This window comes from Ornithorhynchus anatinus, chromosome 2, assembly GCF_004115215.2.
Source record: "Ornithorhynchus anatinus isolate Pmale09 chromosome 2, mOrnAna1.pri.v4, whole genome shotgun sequence".
NCBI classification, from domain to species: Eukaryota; Metazoa; Chordata; class Mammalia; order Monotremata; family Ornithorhynchidae; genus Ornithorhynchus; species Ornithorhynchus anatinus.
Window position 1 is genome coordinate 112,519,350 of NC_041729.1, and position 17,414 is coordinate 112,536,763.

The window sequence follows — 17,414 nt, forward strand, 5'->3', positions numbered from 1 at the left end:
AATCTACTAATCGTGTCTTGTTCTCACTGTTCTCACTGTTGACCTCTTGCTCACTTCCTCTCCCTTCCCTGGAACTCCTTCCCGCTTCCCTTAAGGCACTGCTCTCCCCATTTTTAAGGCCCTACGGAAAGCACATCTCCTCCAGAAGACCTTCCTTGATTAATTTCCCAGCTCCCACTCTATTTCCCTTCTTTCTGACACTGCAGCTCTGTAGCACTTAATGAGGTGTACATCCCCTTGATTCTATTTATCGTGATAATGTTGTCTTGTTTTTGTTTCGTTCTGTTTTGCTCTGCCGTCTGTCTCCCCTGATTAGACTGTGAGGCCGTCATTAGGCAGAGATTGTCTCTATCTGTTGCCGAATTGTACATTCCAAGTGCTTAGTACAGTGTTCTGCATATAGTAAGCACTCAAAAAATACTATTGAATGAATGAATTCCAGGTCAGTGGTAGGATGTGGGCCAGGGGTCAGTGGCAGGACAGGAGAGAACAAGGCACCATTAGGAGGTTAGTGGCAGAAGAGCAGAGTGTATGGAGTGGGCTGTAGAAGGAGAGAAGGGAGGTGAGGTAGGAGGGGGCCAGGTGATGGAAAGCTTTGAAGCCAAGAATGAGGAGTTTTTGTTTGATACAGTGGTGGATAAGCATCCACTGGAGATTTTTGAGTGATATGCCCAGAGCATTTCTCTAGAAAGATAATCTGGGCAGTAGAATGAAGAATAGGCTGGAGCAGGGAGAGAAAGGAGGATGGGAAATCAGAGAGGAGGCTGATGCAATAATCCAATTGGAATATTATGAGAGCTTGTACCAGCAAGGTAGGAATTTGGATGGAGAGGAAAAGACAGATCTTGGCAATGTTGTGAAGGTGAGACCGGAAGCTTTTGGTGACAGATTGGATGTGTGGGGTGAATGAGAGAGTAGAGTCAAGGATGACACCAAGGTTGCAGGCCTGTGAGATGGGAAGGATGGTAGTGTCATCCACAGTGATAGGGAAGTCAGGGATATGACAGGGTTTGGGAGGGAAGATAAGGAGCTCAGTCTTGGACTTAGTTGGCAGAAGGACATCCAGGTGGAGATGTCCTGAAGGCAGGAGGAGCTATGAGCCTAGAGGGAGGGGGAGAGATCAGGGGAGGAGATGTAAATTTGGGTGTCATTTGCATAGAGATGATAGTTGAAGCCACGGGAGCGAATGAGTTCACCAAGGGGATGAGTATAGATGGAGAACAGCAGGGGACCAAGAGCTGACCCTTGAGGAACCACTACAGTTAGGGGATGGGAGGGGGAGGAGGAAGAGCCCACGAAGGAGACCGAGAATGAACATCCAGAGAGATGAGGAGAACCAGGAGAGGATGGAGTCCGTGAAGCCAAGGTTGGATAAAGTGTTGAGGAGAAGGGGATGGTCAACAGTGTCAAAGGCAGCTGAGAGGTCGAGGAGGATTAGGATAGAGTAGGAGCCATTGGATTTGGCAAGACGAAGGTCATTGGTGAACTCTGAGAGGCAGTTTCGGTGGAGTGGAGGAGACGGAAGTCAGATTGAAGGGGGGCCAGGAAAGAGTTGGAGTTGGGAATTCAAGGCAGCGTGTGTAGACGACTCATTCTAGGAGTTTGGAAAGGAAGGGTAGGAGGGAGATAGGATGATAACTGGAAAGGGAAGTGGGCTCAAGAGAGGGTTATTTTAGGATGGGGGAAACATGGACATGTTTGAAGGCAGAGGGGAAGAAGCTGTAAATCCACTATCAGGAAGAATATACTTTTCCTATAGGCCATTCCCCCATTTGAACATGTTTCTGCTACTAGCATCCTGTACCTAATTGTATCTCTGGGAGGTACAGTCAGACACTACCCACGTTTAGATGGAGAACCGTGTTCTAAAATTCCCCCTCTTCTTTTAAGCAACTTTTCCCATACTTTAAGACTAACTCATCTCAACTCTTCAGGTGTTGGTCAAGATAAGAGGAAAGCAAATGTGAATCCATCAAAAGGGAGCTAAAAAGCACCCACTAAGCAGTTTTAAATGTACTCAGTTGAATGTGTTTTAAGTTTAACCAGACTAATAGCAAGCTCTGGCCTGGATTTTCCTTTTTAAAAGTCTGTGATTCCTTCACGGTATTTGTTAAACACTTTGTATGTGCCAAACACTGTATTCAAAAAAAATTGTATTTCATTCATTCAATCACATTTCATTTATTCAGTCATACTTATTGAGTGCTTATTGTGTGCAGAGCACTGTACCAAGTACTTGGAAAGTACAATTCTGCAATGAAGAGAAACAATCCCTGCCCACACCAGGCTAATAAGCACTGAGGTAGATACAATTTAATCAGGCTGGACACAATCCATGCTTCACATGGGGTTCACAGTCTTAATCCCCATTTTACAGATGAGGTAACTGAAGAGAACCTAAGTGACCTGCCTAAGGTCACACAGCAGACAAGTTGAGGATTTTGTAATCTTTCTTCCTATACAATGATTAACCTAATGCATTTGATTTTCTAAAATAAACCTATATTTTAAGTGCTCTAATCAGTTTCAATTAGTTCCTCAGACTGTCTTCTCACTTTGGATGAGATACCATTTAAAGAATCTTGTCCTTCCTTATATTTTTTCCATCCTCATTGTCACATTCCTCATGTCTCTACCTTTGTTCAAGTATCAGAAGGATATCTTCATTCACCTTCCTTTTATCATTTTTTTCCAAAATCTTGTACCTGCTTATTTTGTGGGTTTGGAGGTTTTTTTAAAAATAATATTTGTTAAGTGCTTACTTTGTGCCAGCACTGTACTAAGCACTGGGGTAGATACAAGCTAATCTAGTTGGACCTAATCCATGTCCTGCATGGGGCTCACAGCCAATCTCCAATTTACAGACAGATAATTGTTGTTATTTCATTCTTCTCAAGTAGTAGTTTCAAATGTTTCCTATTCCCCTTAGACCACTATCCTTTTTCTGTTTTAACCTCATACAATCCTTACTAGTAAAGCCTTATTAAGATCACACCTCCTCCAGAAGGTTTTACCTTGTTAAGCCCTCTTTCCCCTTACTCCCTCTCCTTTGGGCATCACTAGTGAACTTATATCTGTACCCTTTAAGCACATGATAGTCACCCCACCCTTAGCCCTCCAGCACAAAACCATAATTTAATTATATTAATGTCTGTCTCTCCCTCTAGACTGTAATCTCTTTGTAGGCAGGGAACATGTCAACCAACTCTGTTGTATTGTACTCTCCCAAGCCTTACTACAGTGCTCTGCACACAATAAGCACTCAATAAAGTCCATTGATTGATTGATTGATCGATACATTCCTGTTGGGAGGTGGAATGTATCATCACCTTCGTCATTCCAATGTCTTCCATGTATCAACCTTACTTTATCATCTTTCAGTGAATTAAGATAGAAGTCTGTAAATGTTTTGTACAAATCAAAAATTTTAAAGAATAAATATTTTAGTAGTTGGTGCACAAAGAGCCAATCATGCAAATTAGGCACACATTAAATTAACTTTGCCATAGCTTACTTCATCCAATCAATCAATGGCATTTATTGAGCACTTAATATGTGCAGATCACTGTACTGCACTACCCTCAAGGAGCCTATGGTCTAGTCAGGGAGGTGTGGAGGTTTGATTATGAAATAATAGTGAGGAGGGGAAGAGTAGGAAAAAGAGAAGGGGAAAAACAAGAGGCAGAGGCAGCCTAGTGGAAAGAGCCTGGACTTGGAAGTCAGGGCCGCCTGGACTCCACTCATGGCTCCACCACTGGCCTGCTGTGTTACCTTGGGCAAGTCACTTAACTTCACCGGGCCTCAGTTTTCTCATCTATAAATTTCCTCAATGGAAATTTCAGAATCCCAAAGAGGGTTTTTGCAAATAGTCTCCCAATTATTTCAACTCCATTTTCTGTTAACATGTTTAACTAAGGCTACCTTGAATGGAAAGACTGCCCTATTACACTAGAAGCTCTTTGAGGGAAGAGATCAAATCTTTATCTTTAATCTTTAATCTTTAGAGGGATGGCCAGGTTCCAAATTGTGAATCACCTGTGGCTCTTCTTCCATTGCTGCACAACTAATGGTCAAAAGCTAAGCAATGTACACTTTATCATTTATCATTTCACTACAGCAGCAGAGGCAGCCTTCCCACTAACTTAGGCCTGGGCCGGGATGGTGTCTGACCATACCCCCAGGCCACTGGCCCAGCTGCCTTTTGCTCACCTTCACTGTTCACAGACACTCCTTCCTCTTCCCCTCCCAACCTGGGGAGCCCCTGCTCCTCCCCACCCCTGGCCCACCCCCTTTCCGGAACCCCTGCTTGCCATTACAGTGAAGGGAAACCTTTTGGATCTACTGCTCTCGCCCACATTATGTTATGGGTTTGTGGCCCCTCTAGGCTGTAAGCTCACTGTGGGTAGGGAAGGCATCTGTACTATTGTTATAATGTACTCTCCCAAACTCTTAGTATGGTGCTCAAGGCTCTCCATCACCTTGCCCCCTCCTACCTCTCCTCCCTTCTCTCTTTCTACTGCCCAGCCCGCACACTCCGCTCCTCTGCCGCCCACTTTCTCACCATCCCCTGTTCTCGCCTATCACACTGCCGACCCCTGGGCCACGTCCTCCCGCTATCCTGGAATGCCCTCCCTCCTCACTTCCACCAAACTAATTCTCTTCCCCTCTTCAAAGCCCTACTGAGAGCTCACCTCCTCCAAGAGGCCTTCCAAGACTGAGCTTCCCCTTTTCCCTCTGCTCCCTCTACCCACCCCCCACCTCTCCGCAGCTTAACCCTCTTTTCCCCCCTTTCCCTCTGCTCCTCCCCCTCTCCCATCCCATACCCTCAGCACTGTACTCATCCACTCAACTGTATATATCTTCATCACCCTATTTATTTTGTTAATGAGATGTACATCCCCTTGATTCTATTTATTGCTATTGTTTTAATGAGATGTATATCCCCTTGATTCTATTTATTGCTACTGTTTTTGTCTGTCAGTCTCCCCCAGTTAGACTGTAAGCCCATCAATGGACAGGGACTCTATCTGTTGCCAATTTGTACATTCCAAGTGCTTAGTACAGTGCTCGGCACATAGTAAGCACTCAATAAATACTATTGAATGACTGAATGAATGAATAAGCACTTAATAATATGATTGACTGACTGGGTCTTCAATCAATTGATCAATCAATGGTATTTACTGAGCACTATCTGTGTGTAGAGCACTGTCCTTTGTGGTTGGGAAAGTACAATATGATGGAGTTGGGTGGCTCTGCAGTTCATGAGGTTTGCTTAACACTTGGTCTAATACAATCCGCTCACTGCAGGTGTTTAATAAATGCTGATGATGATGAAAGAAGTCATATTCCAGTGAAATGCAATGCTACTAATTGTGACATTTTCATAACCTGTCTAAGCCTAACCATCTGGTACAAAATGTCTTGCAAGAATAGACTTAATGTGAGTTAATACATTTGGTGTCGATGTTCTGTTCGGTATCATAATTTTGGGAATATGTGATTAATGGATAGCTGTTTTATATACAAATAAATCCCTCCTTTTGACTTCAATATTTTGTAATCAGAAATCACTGATTATTAATTGTTATTTTTAATGTTTCACAAAATTTTCCATTTTCCCTATAACCCTTTTCATTTTTGACCAAAGCAGAACTTCTTTCAATACAACCTGTTGTACACTCTGCAAAATCTTCCATATTTTATATCACTGCAACTTGGTCTTTAAATCCATCTTCATCCATAATACCTAATTCAGACTCCAGATTTGCATATTTTTATGCTATCCCCAAGATAATAGAATATGTCATGAGCTCCCTGGAGCATAATACAACTTTATGTCATAAACCTAACTGTATTTGAAAAAATAGTCCCTGTAGTAGTCGAGTGTCAAATTTTTTTCTTAAATATTGTTAGTAGTGGTCTATGATGAGTTTTTGCAAGGAATAATCTTCCATACAAAAAAAACCTTTATTTTTTTCTGCATGCAATGATGAGACATTATGCTTGGAACATAGAAGTTTTCATTATTAAACACCTAATATCCATGTAAATTTGGTCTCCACTCTGATCCTAATTTCTGCATGGTATTGCTCCCAGATCTTGGTTTGAAAACATTTGTCTTCTGCACTAATGCAGAATACTTTATTTCTGATGTTCTTCCAATCCACAACTTGAACTTGCCAAATTCTCTCTAATGATATTCCTCTCCACACCATGGCACATCTCTTCAATAATTGACTTAGACATCTTGTTTCTTGGGCCAGATCTGGAATACACTTTCCAACAAAGACTAGTGTACCCAGCAGTACTTTTAGAAACAGTCCATGTTTTTTGAATGTCCAGGTTTGAATTTTCCTGTGTTCTCTTTTGATCTACTTCCATCCCATCTGCCAATAAGTATTTGAGAGGCAGTGAAGTCTGGTGGAAAAAGCATGGAACTAGGAGACAGGAGCCCAGGATTCTAGCCCCAGCCCTTCCATTTTGCCTGTTGTGTGACCTTGGGCAAGTCACTTCATTTCTCTATGCCTCAGTATCCTCAACAAGAAAATGAGGATAAAATACCTATTCTTCCTCGATCTTAGACTGCGAGCCCAATGTGAGGCTGGGATTGTGTCTGACCTTGTTTGTATCTACCATAGGGCTTGGCAAATAGTGAGCACTTAAATACTACAATTCATTAAAGTATTCAGGAGTATTGCATGCATTATAAATTACTTATTTATTCATATTAATGTCTGGCTCCCCTCTAGGCTGTAAACTCATTATGGACAAGGAACCTGTCTGCTAATTCTGTGGTATTGTACTCTCCCAAGTGCATAGTACAGTGCTCTGCACATAGAAAGTGTTCAATAAATATGATTGATTGATTGACTGAAAGTCCTCTTTCAGGTTTAGAGCACCTACTCTGAGGAACAGATTCAACTCTTGTATAAAATGTTTACAGTCTTGAGCAGTATTTGTCACCTTAGTTACTTTTAGCTGTCCCAGTTGTAAGAGCAATCTTCTCTCTTTGCTCTTTTACCAACCTGAAATTCATTTTCATTTTACTCCTAGTATCATGGTGTCTATTTTTTCTCTTAAAATCAAACCTGTCATGAAGCAGCATGGCTTAATGGATAGAGCATGAGCCTAGGAATCAGAAGGTCATGGGTTCTAATTCTGACTCCACCATTTGTCTGCTGTGACCTTGGGCAAGTTACTTCTCTGCACCTCATTTACATCATTGAGACTGTGAGCCCATGTGGGACAGGGACTGGGATTTGCTTATCTATCCCATTGCTTAGTACAGTGTCTGGCACATAGCAAGTGCTTAACAAATATTACAATTATTATTAGATTTGAATAAACCATAAATATTGCCTCACTTTTAACTTCTGATATTCACTAATTTGTGTCTACTATCTATTAGGCTACTACCTGTCGATTTATGTCTACTCTCTCCTCCATTTGATCTCTCCTTCTAGACTGTAAGCTCACTGTGGGTAGGGAATGTGTCTACCAACTCTGCTATATTCTACTCTCCCAAGTGCTTAGTATAGTCCTCCTCACACAATAAGTGCTCGATAAATTCCATTGATTGATCAATCGATTGACTGATTGAAAGAAACTTGAGAACAAGGATATGTCATTTACTTTTTTCATGCTACTGGTAGAGTGCTCTGCAAGCACTGGAAACTCAATATAGCCAATACATACAGTCAATTCTGATGCTGACTGCATCTCCACCCACCTCTCTACATCAGCCCCTACAGCTGGATCTCTCCCTGCCCATTCACCATTCAAACCATCCTTGGAACTTTGCTGCTAAAATAATTCTAGTACTTGTTACAGTAACAACTCCTAACAACAGAGGCAGAGGCCTGGTGTAGGTTCCCTTAGCGCTGGCCAGAGCTAGGCGGGATGCACACAAGTGATCTTGGCCCTGAGGAGTCATCTCTCCAAATCTGAATTTCTGCTGCTGCCACCATGGCAGCACCAGCTGGATTAAAGAGAAGCAACAGGCCGAGGCCCAGAACGTGTGGTAAAAAGGCATAATCTTCAATAAAATGCCCTGTGAGCAAATAAAGGGTATTTTTCCAGGGAAAGTTCATTGAAACTGCTTATATTTGTTGTTACCTACAACATCAAAAATATCCCCAAACCAAAAAAATTAAATTCACCTTATTTTTGTTTCCTATCACCTTCATGATTTAGCTTTTGTGCCATTTCCTTATCAACAAACCACATTCGCTTATGTTCATCTGATACTCACTTAGCAGCCCATGAACTACACATCTGCAACATCTTTATTTTTGGAGCAATTTCTTGAAGAACTAAACCTTGGACTACAACTGCAATTCTGAGTCCGAGGTAAAACACTCTTTGGTTCTTGTCTCAGCATCCAGCTGTGGGCAAAATAACAGTAAGATGCCCAAGTGGGTTTAAGAAGAGAATGGAAAGGATGTCATATATTGTCAAATAAAATACTGTATATTGTTCAGAGTAACAGTATATTAAATTAGACAACTGGAATGGGCTAGAAAAATATGAAATTGTATGTTATTTATTCTCCCCCTTGTTCAAGAACATGGAAATTATTGATGAAATGAGAGATGAATAAAACCTTGTATTAGCAAAATCTCAAATTATATAGTGGAGCAGTGGACAGATGGGAGAGAACAGCAGAAGATAGATCATCCTGGTGGGTAATAATCCAAATCAGGAGATTGTCTTGGAGCAGAGACATTGGGAAGATCTTAGCACCAAGAGGGAGAAACAAACTCTGCATCACTCATTGTGGGAATCGAATAATACAGTAGGACAATGGGTAGCCTTACCTGTACATGATATGGAAGGGATTGTTGGTAGGGCATTTGTCTTATTTACTTGCCTTAACATACATTGATAAAAATCTCACCTTCAGTATTGTCATCTTTAAATTGGAAAAACAGACAGATGATGGATATGCAAGTAGATAATTACTATCATCATCATCATTATTATTATTATTATATTTGTTAAGCTCTTACTATGTACCAGGTACTGTACTAAGCACTGGGGTGGATACAAGTCTTATGGGCTCACAGGCTTATAGATAGATAGATAGATAGATAGATAGATAGATAGATAGATAGATAGATGAAATGTATAACTAGCCTCTTTTGGGGGTCTCATTCATTTTTCCAAATGCCCACTAAAGTGAGGTCAACCCTTGTCTTAAGGAGAAGGAAACTAAGGCAAGGTGCAGTTAGGTAGCTTGTCCATCAGGTAAACAATGAAACAAGAACAAATCCCAGTGCCCTTCACATAAGGCCTAAATGAATGGTCCCCATTCCTCTTTCAGATAGACTCCTTTCTTTTGTTGTCTGATTCAAATTGGGTCTTCACAGCCAACACAAAATAGAGAATTGAGCAATTACCCAGTTGATTTGCTCCATATAAGTGGTGCAAGATACTTGCCTTAACTTTTAGTCTGTGAGTCCAGTATAGGAAAGAGATTGTGTCTAATCTGATTATTTTGTATCTACACGGGTACTTACCAAAAAGTGCTTAAAAAGTGTTGTAATTGTTATTTTGGATACATGCCCAAAAGTGGAATCTGGGGGCCTGAATGATCTAGCTGGGCAGTCTACATGAAGAAAACATAACTAGATGATGGTTCAAACTTCCACTTGGGATGTGTAGTTCCAGCCAAAATCTCACATCACCAATTTTCCCAATTTTCTTTGGGCCGAAACCATAGTTTTTCTTGCTGTCCCAAACTCTCTAGGCCCCTAACAATCCTCATCAATCAATTAATTGTTAGTATTTATTGAGAACTTATGGTGTTCAGAGCACTGTACTAGGCACTTGATAGAAGTACAACATTAGATATGATCCCTGCCCTCACAAAGCTTACAGTCTACAGGAGTGAAACAGAAGCAGTATAATTTGCAAATAGAAAAAGAGAAAGGAAAAATGAATATGTACAGGAGAGCCTGCTTAAATAGTAGGATGATCAATATTTACAATAGTTTTATAAGTGTTGTGAGTGTATATATGTGTAGTTAGCACATTCTTGCTGAGATGGGGGAGTGACCCTCACTGAATAACTATCAAGCAATATTCCTTTTTCCTCAGCACATCTCTTCCTGTTAGCTTCTCAGTGGATGGCAAGTTCTTCATCAGCAGGAAATGTGTCCTGTGCTTCTGTTGTATATTGCCAAGTGTTCAATTCAGTGTTTTGTATTCAATAGGCACTCTGTGAGCTCTCTCTAGACTGTGAGCTCACTGTGGGCAGAGAATGTGTCTGTTTATTGTTATACTGTACTCTCTGAAACACTTAATACAGTGCTTTGCACACAGTAAGCACTCAATAAATATGGTTGAATTAATTAATTAATTAATAACATACTCTATAGACTATAAGCTCCTTGTGGACAGAGAATGTGTCTACCAACTCCGTAGCAGTGTACTCTCCCAAGCACTTATTACAGTGCTCTGCACACAGTAAGTGCTCAATAAAGGCCATTGATTGATTGATTGACAGATCACTAAGTTCTATTACTGCTCTGTACCTTTGACTGCAACTTTGATGTGTTTGCCCCATGGCTACAGAAGTCTCTGCAAGTCTCTGCAAGTCTGAAGTAGAGCCCTATGTAAACCTCACCCAGTTTTAGGTGTTCAGATGGGTACACAAGAAATCCATGCAGACATAAAAGTACAAAGCACTGAGAAATGATCGGTCACTGGGCAAACTTGTTCGATTGTATTCCGCCAGTCGAAAGGATAGCTTATGAACCGCATCTTCTGCTGGTTCCCCAGATAGGAGCTTATTGGTGGATATCTCTGCCTTGCTAAAAAGCAGGATTGCTGACCATAAAGATGCACTTCTTCCTGGAAACCATGTTTGGCCCATCGCTGTCCATAAAGATTCACTTCCTCCTGGAAACCATATGTTTGGCCCTGGGCAAGGTACTGTCTTAGGCCTCAGTTGGTGATGCTCAAACATGGCAGCCCAGGGTCTCGTGGGAAGGGAAGGGGACAAGAGGGCAGAGGAGGGGAGGATCCTCTTCTACCCCTGCAGGTCCAGGGCCTCTCTTTCCTCCTCCCCACTTTCCCAAGCTGATCTAGGGTCTTCTAAGTCTGGTTGCAGGAGGCTCTGTCCCATTCCCTGCATCCCCTCAGCCCCAACTATGCAGCTGAAGATGTAGTTCCAGAAGATCTCCTGCATGCTGCCCGATAAGACTCCAAAATTGCTGCATGGTGGGGAGGGAGTTCTACTTTGGGAGTGGGAGTGACTGGGAAGACATTGGGCTCCATTTGGCTGTGCTGAAAGAGGATGCTTGGTGGGATTGGGAGCAGTGGCAGCCATTCACACCCACCTCCTCCTCTAGAGAAGCAGAATGGCCTAGTGGATAGAGCACAAACCTGGGTTCTAATCCCTGCTTCTCCATTTGTCTGTTGTATGAACTTGGGCAAGTCACTTAACTTCTCTGTGCCTCAGTTCCCTCATCTGTAAAACGAGGATTAAGACTGTGAAATTTATGTGGTACAGGAAATGTTTCCAATGTGATTATCTTGTATCTACCCCTGAGTTTAGAACAGTTCCTGTTACATAGTAAGGCCTTAACAAATACCACAGTTATCATTAATAATATTATTATTGTTGTTGTTATTACTAGACTGTGAGCTCCTTGAGGGCAAAGATCATGTCTACCAACTCTGTTGTATTGTACTCTCCCAAGTGCTCTGCTTTCAGTAGGGACTCAATAAATGCCACTGATTGATTGATCTACTGTTCTGGAGTCCCCCCACAGCTCAGGGCCCCAGGTTTGAGCCTAGATGGAATATCTCCTCCCCAGCCCTGTCTCCACTCTGTCCCTGTACACAGATAGGCCCCACAGGTGGCTGGCTCTAGATTGTAAGCTCGGTGTGAACACAGAATGTGCCTATCAACTCTGCTATATTGTATTCTCCCAACCATTTAGTGTACTACAGTACTCTGCACATGGTAAGTGGTCGATAAATGTGATAGATTGATTGATTGCTGATGGTGACAGTGGAGGCACACCTTTGGATACCCTCATAATGCAGATTTAGAAGTTGCACTGAAGACCCTCCTTCACCCAGTGGGTGGTGAGAAACTCCCCAGAGAGTTCTGTGGACAAAAATAGCAGGGAGTTTCAGGGAGTAGGTGTGTCCAAGCATAAGTGCCTGTCTTCTTATTTTGTTGTTTTGTTTTGCTGTCTCCCCCTTTTAGAATGTGAGATGTTGGGCAGGGATTGTCTCTATCTGTTGCCGAATTGTACAATCCAAGTGCTTAGTACAGTGATCTGCACATAGTAAGCACTCAATAAATATGAATGAATGAATGAATGAATGAATAAGTGACACCTGGCTGCCCAATGCCTGCTGCAGTGAGTGGACCAGATTTACCCTGTCCGTGGCCTTCTCCTCCTGACTAAGCTCACCCTTCTTCTTTTCCCCCCTTTTCTGCATCACCCTGACTTGCTCCCTTTATTCATCTCCCCACCCAGCCTCTCAGCACTTATGTACAAATCTGTACTTTATATTAAGGTCTGTCTCCCCCTCTAGACTGTTGTGAGCAGGGAATGTGTCTGTTTATTGTTACATTGTACCCTCCCAAGCACTTAATATAATGGTCTGCACACAGTAGGAGCTCAGTAAATAAGGTTGAATTGAATTGAAAGGATTGGCATTCTTAACAGCATCTTCTTGAAACAGGATTCAATCAATTAATGGTATTTATTGGGCATTTATGGGCAGAGCACTGTACTGAGCATTTGGGAGAGTATACTAAAACAGAGTTGGTAGACACATTCCCTGCTCCAAAAGAGACTGTAAGCCCGTCAAACGGCAGGGACTGTCTCTATCTGTTGCCGACTTGTTCAACCCAAGCGCTTAGTACAGTGCTCTGCACATAGTAAGCGCTCAATAAATACTAAAATACTATTGGAGGGAGAGACAGACATTAAACAGGGAATGTGTCTACCTACTCTGTGTGGTACTCTTCCAAGTGCTTAGTACAATACAAAACCTTTTCCCCCAGCCTAATCTACCTTTTTCCCCTAGACTAGCCTAACCTTTCCCCATAACCTAAGCTAATGTTTTCCCCTAACCTAACCTGCTCCCCTGACGTCACTTTTTCCCTTAACCTCACCTCTTCCCCTAGCCTCACCTTTTCCCCTAGCCTAACCTTTTCCCCTAGCCTCACCTTTTCCCCTAGCCTAACCTTTTCCCCTAGCCTAATCTAACCTTTTCACCTAAACTAACCTTTTCACCTAACCCAACCTTTTTGCCTAGCCTAAATCTTTTGCCTAGCCTAACCTTATCCCCAGCCTAACCTTATCCCCAGCCTAACCTTTTTTCCCTGGCCTAATCTTTTCCCCTAGCCTAACCTTTTCCTCTAGCCTAATGTTACCTTTTCTCCTACCCTAATCTTTTCGCCTAACCCCATTTTTTCACCTAACCTCACCTTTTCTCCTAACCTAACCTTTTGCCTAGCCTAACCTTTTCGCCTAACCTAACCTTTCCGCCTAACCTAACCTTATCCCCAGCCTTACCTTTCCCCAGACTAACCTTTTCCCCATCCTAATCTTTTCCCCATCCTAACCTTTTCCCCTAGCCTAATCTTTTCCCCTAGCCTAATCTTTTCCCTTAGCCTAATCTTTTCCCTTAGTGTAACATTTTCTCCTGGCCTAACCATTTCCCCTAGCCTAACCATTTCCCCGAGCCTAGCCAAACCTTTTTCGCCTAGCCTAACCTTATCCCCAGCCTAATCTTTTCCCCTAGCCTAATGTCACCTTTTCGCCTAACGAAACCTTTTCGCCTAACCCAACCTTTTCACCTTACCCCACCTTTTCGCCTAACCTCACCTTTTCTCCTAACCTAACCTTTTGCCTAGCCTAACATTTTCCCCTAGCCTAACCTTTTCCCTAGACTAACCTTTTCCCCTATCCTAATCTTTTCCCCTAGCCTAATGTCACCTTTTCGCCTAAACTAACTTCTTCGCCTAATGTAACCTTTTTGCCTAACCTAACCTTTTCGCCTAATGTAACCTTTTTGCTTAGCCTAACCTTTTCAGCTAACGTAATCTTTTTGCCTAACCTAACCTTTTTGCCTAACCTAACCTTTTCGCCTAACCTAACCTTTTAGCCTAACCCAACCTTTTTGCCTAGCCTAACTTTTTTACCTAGCCTAACCTTATCCCCAGCCTAACCTTATCTTCAGCCTAACCTTTTTCCCCTAGCCTAATCTTTTCCCCTAGCCTAACCTTCTCCCCTAGTCTAACCTTTTCCCCTAACATAACTTTTTCTCCTGTCCTAACTATTTCCCCTAGCCTAAACTTTTCCCCTAGCCTAAGCTTTTACCCTAGCTTAACCTCACCTTTTCCCCAGCCTAACCTTTTCCCCTTGCCTAACCTTTTCCCCTAGTCTAGCCAAACCTTTTTCCCTCACCAAACCTTTCCCCCAGCCAAATCTTTTCCCGTAGCCTAACCTTTTCCCCAGCCTCAGCCTAACCTTTTCCCCCAGCCTAACCTGATGATAATACCCAAATCTACATCTCCTCCTCTGCTCTCTCTCCTTCCCTCCTGGCTCATATCTCCTCCTGCCTTCAGGACACCTTCAACCTTCAACCACCACCTAAATCTCAACTTGTCTAAGACCCAGCTCCTTATCTTCCTTCCCAAACCTTGTCCTCTACCTCTGACATTCCCGTCAGTGTGGATGGCACTACCATCCTAAGTAACCTCCACATCTTAAAATAAAAAACCTCCCCCTCTTGAAAATAGAAACCCCTCACTAAGAAAAAAAACTTCCCCCTTTTAGAGAAAAAACAACCCCTCCTTAAAAACAAGGTCACCCTTTCTCCTCTTAAAACAAAACAAACAGCCTTACCCCTTCAAAAAAATCAAAATCAACCTACCCTTCCTAAACACCAAAACTACACCCTCCCCCCTTAAAAAATAAAACAACCTCCCCCTCTTAAAAACAAAAAAAAACCCTCCCCCACTTAAAAAAGACCCTTCCTTTAATTAAAAACATCTTCGCCCTCTTAGAACCAAAACAAGCCATTTCCCCTCAAAAAACCAATGTCCTCGTCTTAAAAAAACCTCTTGCCTGTTCTTAAAAAAAAAAAAAACCACGACCTCCCCATCCTAAAAATAAAAATCACCTTTTCCCGTTTGACTGTGGATGAGCAAAAAGGTTTTTGGTGCCCCCTGGTGCCCAAATCAATTTTTTTATGTCCATGAGCGCACAACTGAATTTTTGGTGGCCACAGGGTCAAATTGGGTTTCTCGTGCCCACGTTTGCCGAAACCATCCTGAAGCACTCCGGCCCCCACCCTAAGAACTCCAGCCCTCCAGCCAAGCCAGCTCTAACTTCTTCCTGGACTCTCCACACCCCGAGAGAAACCATCCTGAAGCACTCCTGACTCCACCCAACCCCACAAACCCCAGACCCAAGCCACAGGATGTCTTCTGGGGCCTGGGGTTGTCTCTGACTGCCCTGTCCACCTCCCCGCACAAACCTGGCCACCCCCCGCCCCATCAACAACCCACCCTACACCCCACAGCTCCCTAACGCTGGTCCACCTCTCCCCCTTCCACATACTCAAAGGAAAGCTTTTCCTCCCCAAAATACTATGTTAGTAAATAAAAGTTGTTAAAATCCCATCTCACACCTGATCGTCTTCCTTGGTTTGTGGATTGAGTCTTTGTATAGTTCAGAGAGATGGTGTCTGGACAGGATAATCAAGACAGATGTTCAGGGTTGATGACTAAAACTCCTCTTTGTACAAAGGCAAGTGAAAGTGGCAGTCCTGCCTGAGAGCTTTACAGTAAGCAGATGGGTGGGACTTTTGAGCCAGCCAAAGGTGTGACAGTTCAGTGGGGAAAGTGGAAGGGTGATCTATGGCACTAGGTGCCCCCTCTTCCTTAAAGTTTCTTTTTTTTTGCTCTCTCTCTCTCTCTCTCACTCTCTCTCTCTCTCTTTCTCTCTCCCAGGAGACCTGCTGTGCCCCAGGTCCAGACTGAAACTTTGCAAGGTATATTTTGCAGGGTGGACAGCTTCCTTGGATTAATGGGCCAAGTATAACGCAAGTAAAACTCACACATCCTTGCTGTACCTACTGGCTTTGAAACCACACTTTCACACCTTTCCCCTACTACACATCGCTAGCCCTCCCCACAACCACATCCCTGCTCCCTTTTACCCACCCTCCTTAATATACTTATGCAACCCTTTGCTCTCCCTTTATTGTCCACACTGCCTCACACATACTCCTATAACTTTCTTCTCATGCTGTACACTACCACTAAACACAAAGCCCCACACAGATTCCTAGCACTTCCCAATCCAGCCTAGAGAGACATAACCATTCAGCTTCAGAGCTAGTGAAAGGGAACAAAAACTGGTAGAGCAGATAAGAAAAACTTGCTGCTGCCAACACCAGCAGGTCTCAGGAGTTCCTCCTGGGCCTAGACCAGCCTACTTTACCATGCAAAATGGCAGTGATTGCTCTCTACTAAGCAAGGCTTAGCCCTCTACTTTCAAGTATGGCCCCACTTGTACTCTGAGCTCCATTCAAAATTTAGGGACCTATAGAGTAGCCATAAAAATTTGAATCCTTAACTCACACTGTGGAAACTGTCATAGAAGGTTTTTTAATAATTGAGACTAAGGAAATACTACTACTACTAATCATGGTACTTGTTAAGTGATTACTAGGTGCCTAACACTGTTCTAAGTGCTGGGGTAGATAGAAGCAAATCAGGTTGGACACAGTCCCCATCCCACATGGGGCTCAGAATCTTAATCTCCATTTGACAGATGAGGTAACTGAGGCACAGATAAGTGAAGTGACTTGCCCAGGGCCACAGAGTAGACCAGGGGCAGAGCTGGGATTAGCACCAGTGACCTTCTGACTCCCAGGTCCGTGTTCTATCTGCTACGCCATGCTGCTTAGCAATTGACAGTAAAACATTCCAAATAAACAATGTTTTCAATTCTGTTTTTAATGAAGGGAAAGAATGTATTAGAAGGTTCCAGCCCGAGGATTTCAGAAACCAGGGTTACAGGCAAACATTCAAAAAGGTAAGGGATCAGCATTCTGATATTTTGACTCAACATCAGAATAATCACTGGTTACTACTAGCCATTCACCTGGTGACTGCTTGCTTTCCTCCTGTGAAGCTTTATGGAGCATGATCAAGATTGGGCTTTCAGTCCTAAGGGAACACCTTTGGTGAGACTGCATCTATGAAAATCTGTAATTTTGAGAGAGACTATTGCACATTTTTCCCATAAAAACATTGTCGGGCATCTCATCGGGTCCCATGACCTGAGGGGGCCATTGCTTCAACAGGACTGGCTAAATATGGGAAGGTTACATCCTACTGACAGCAGTTTAGGCAACAGAAATGCCTC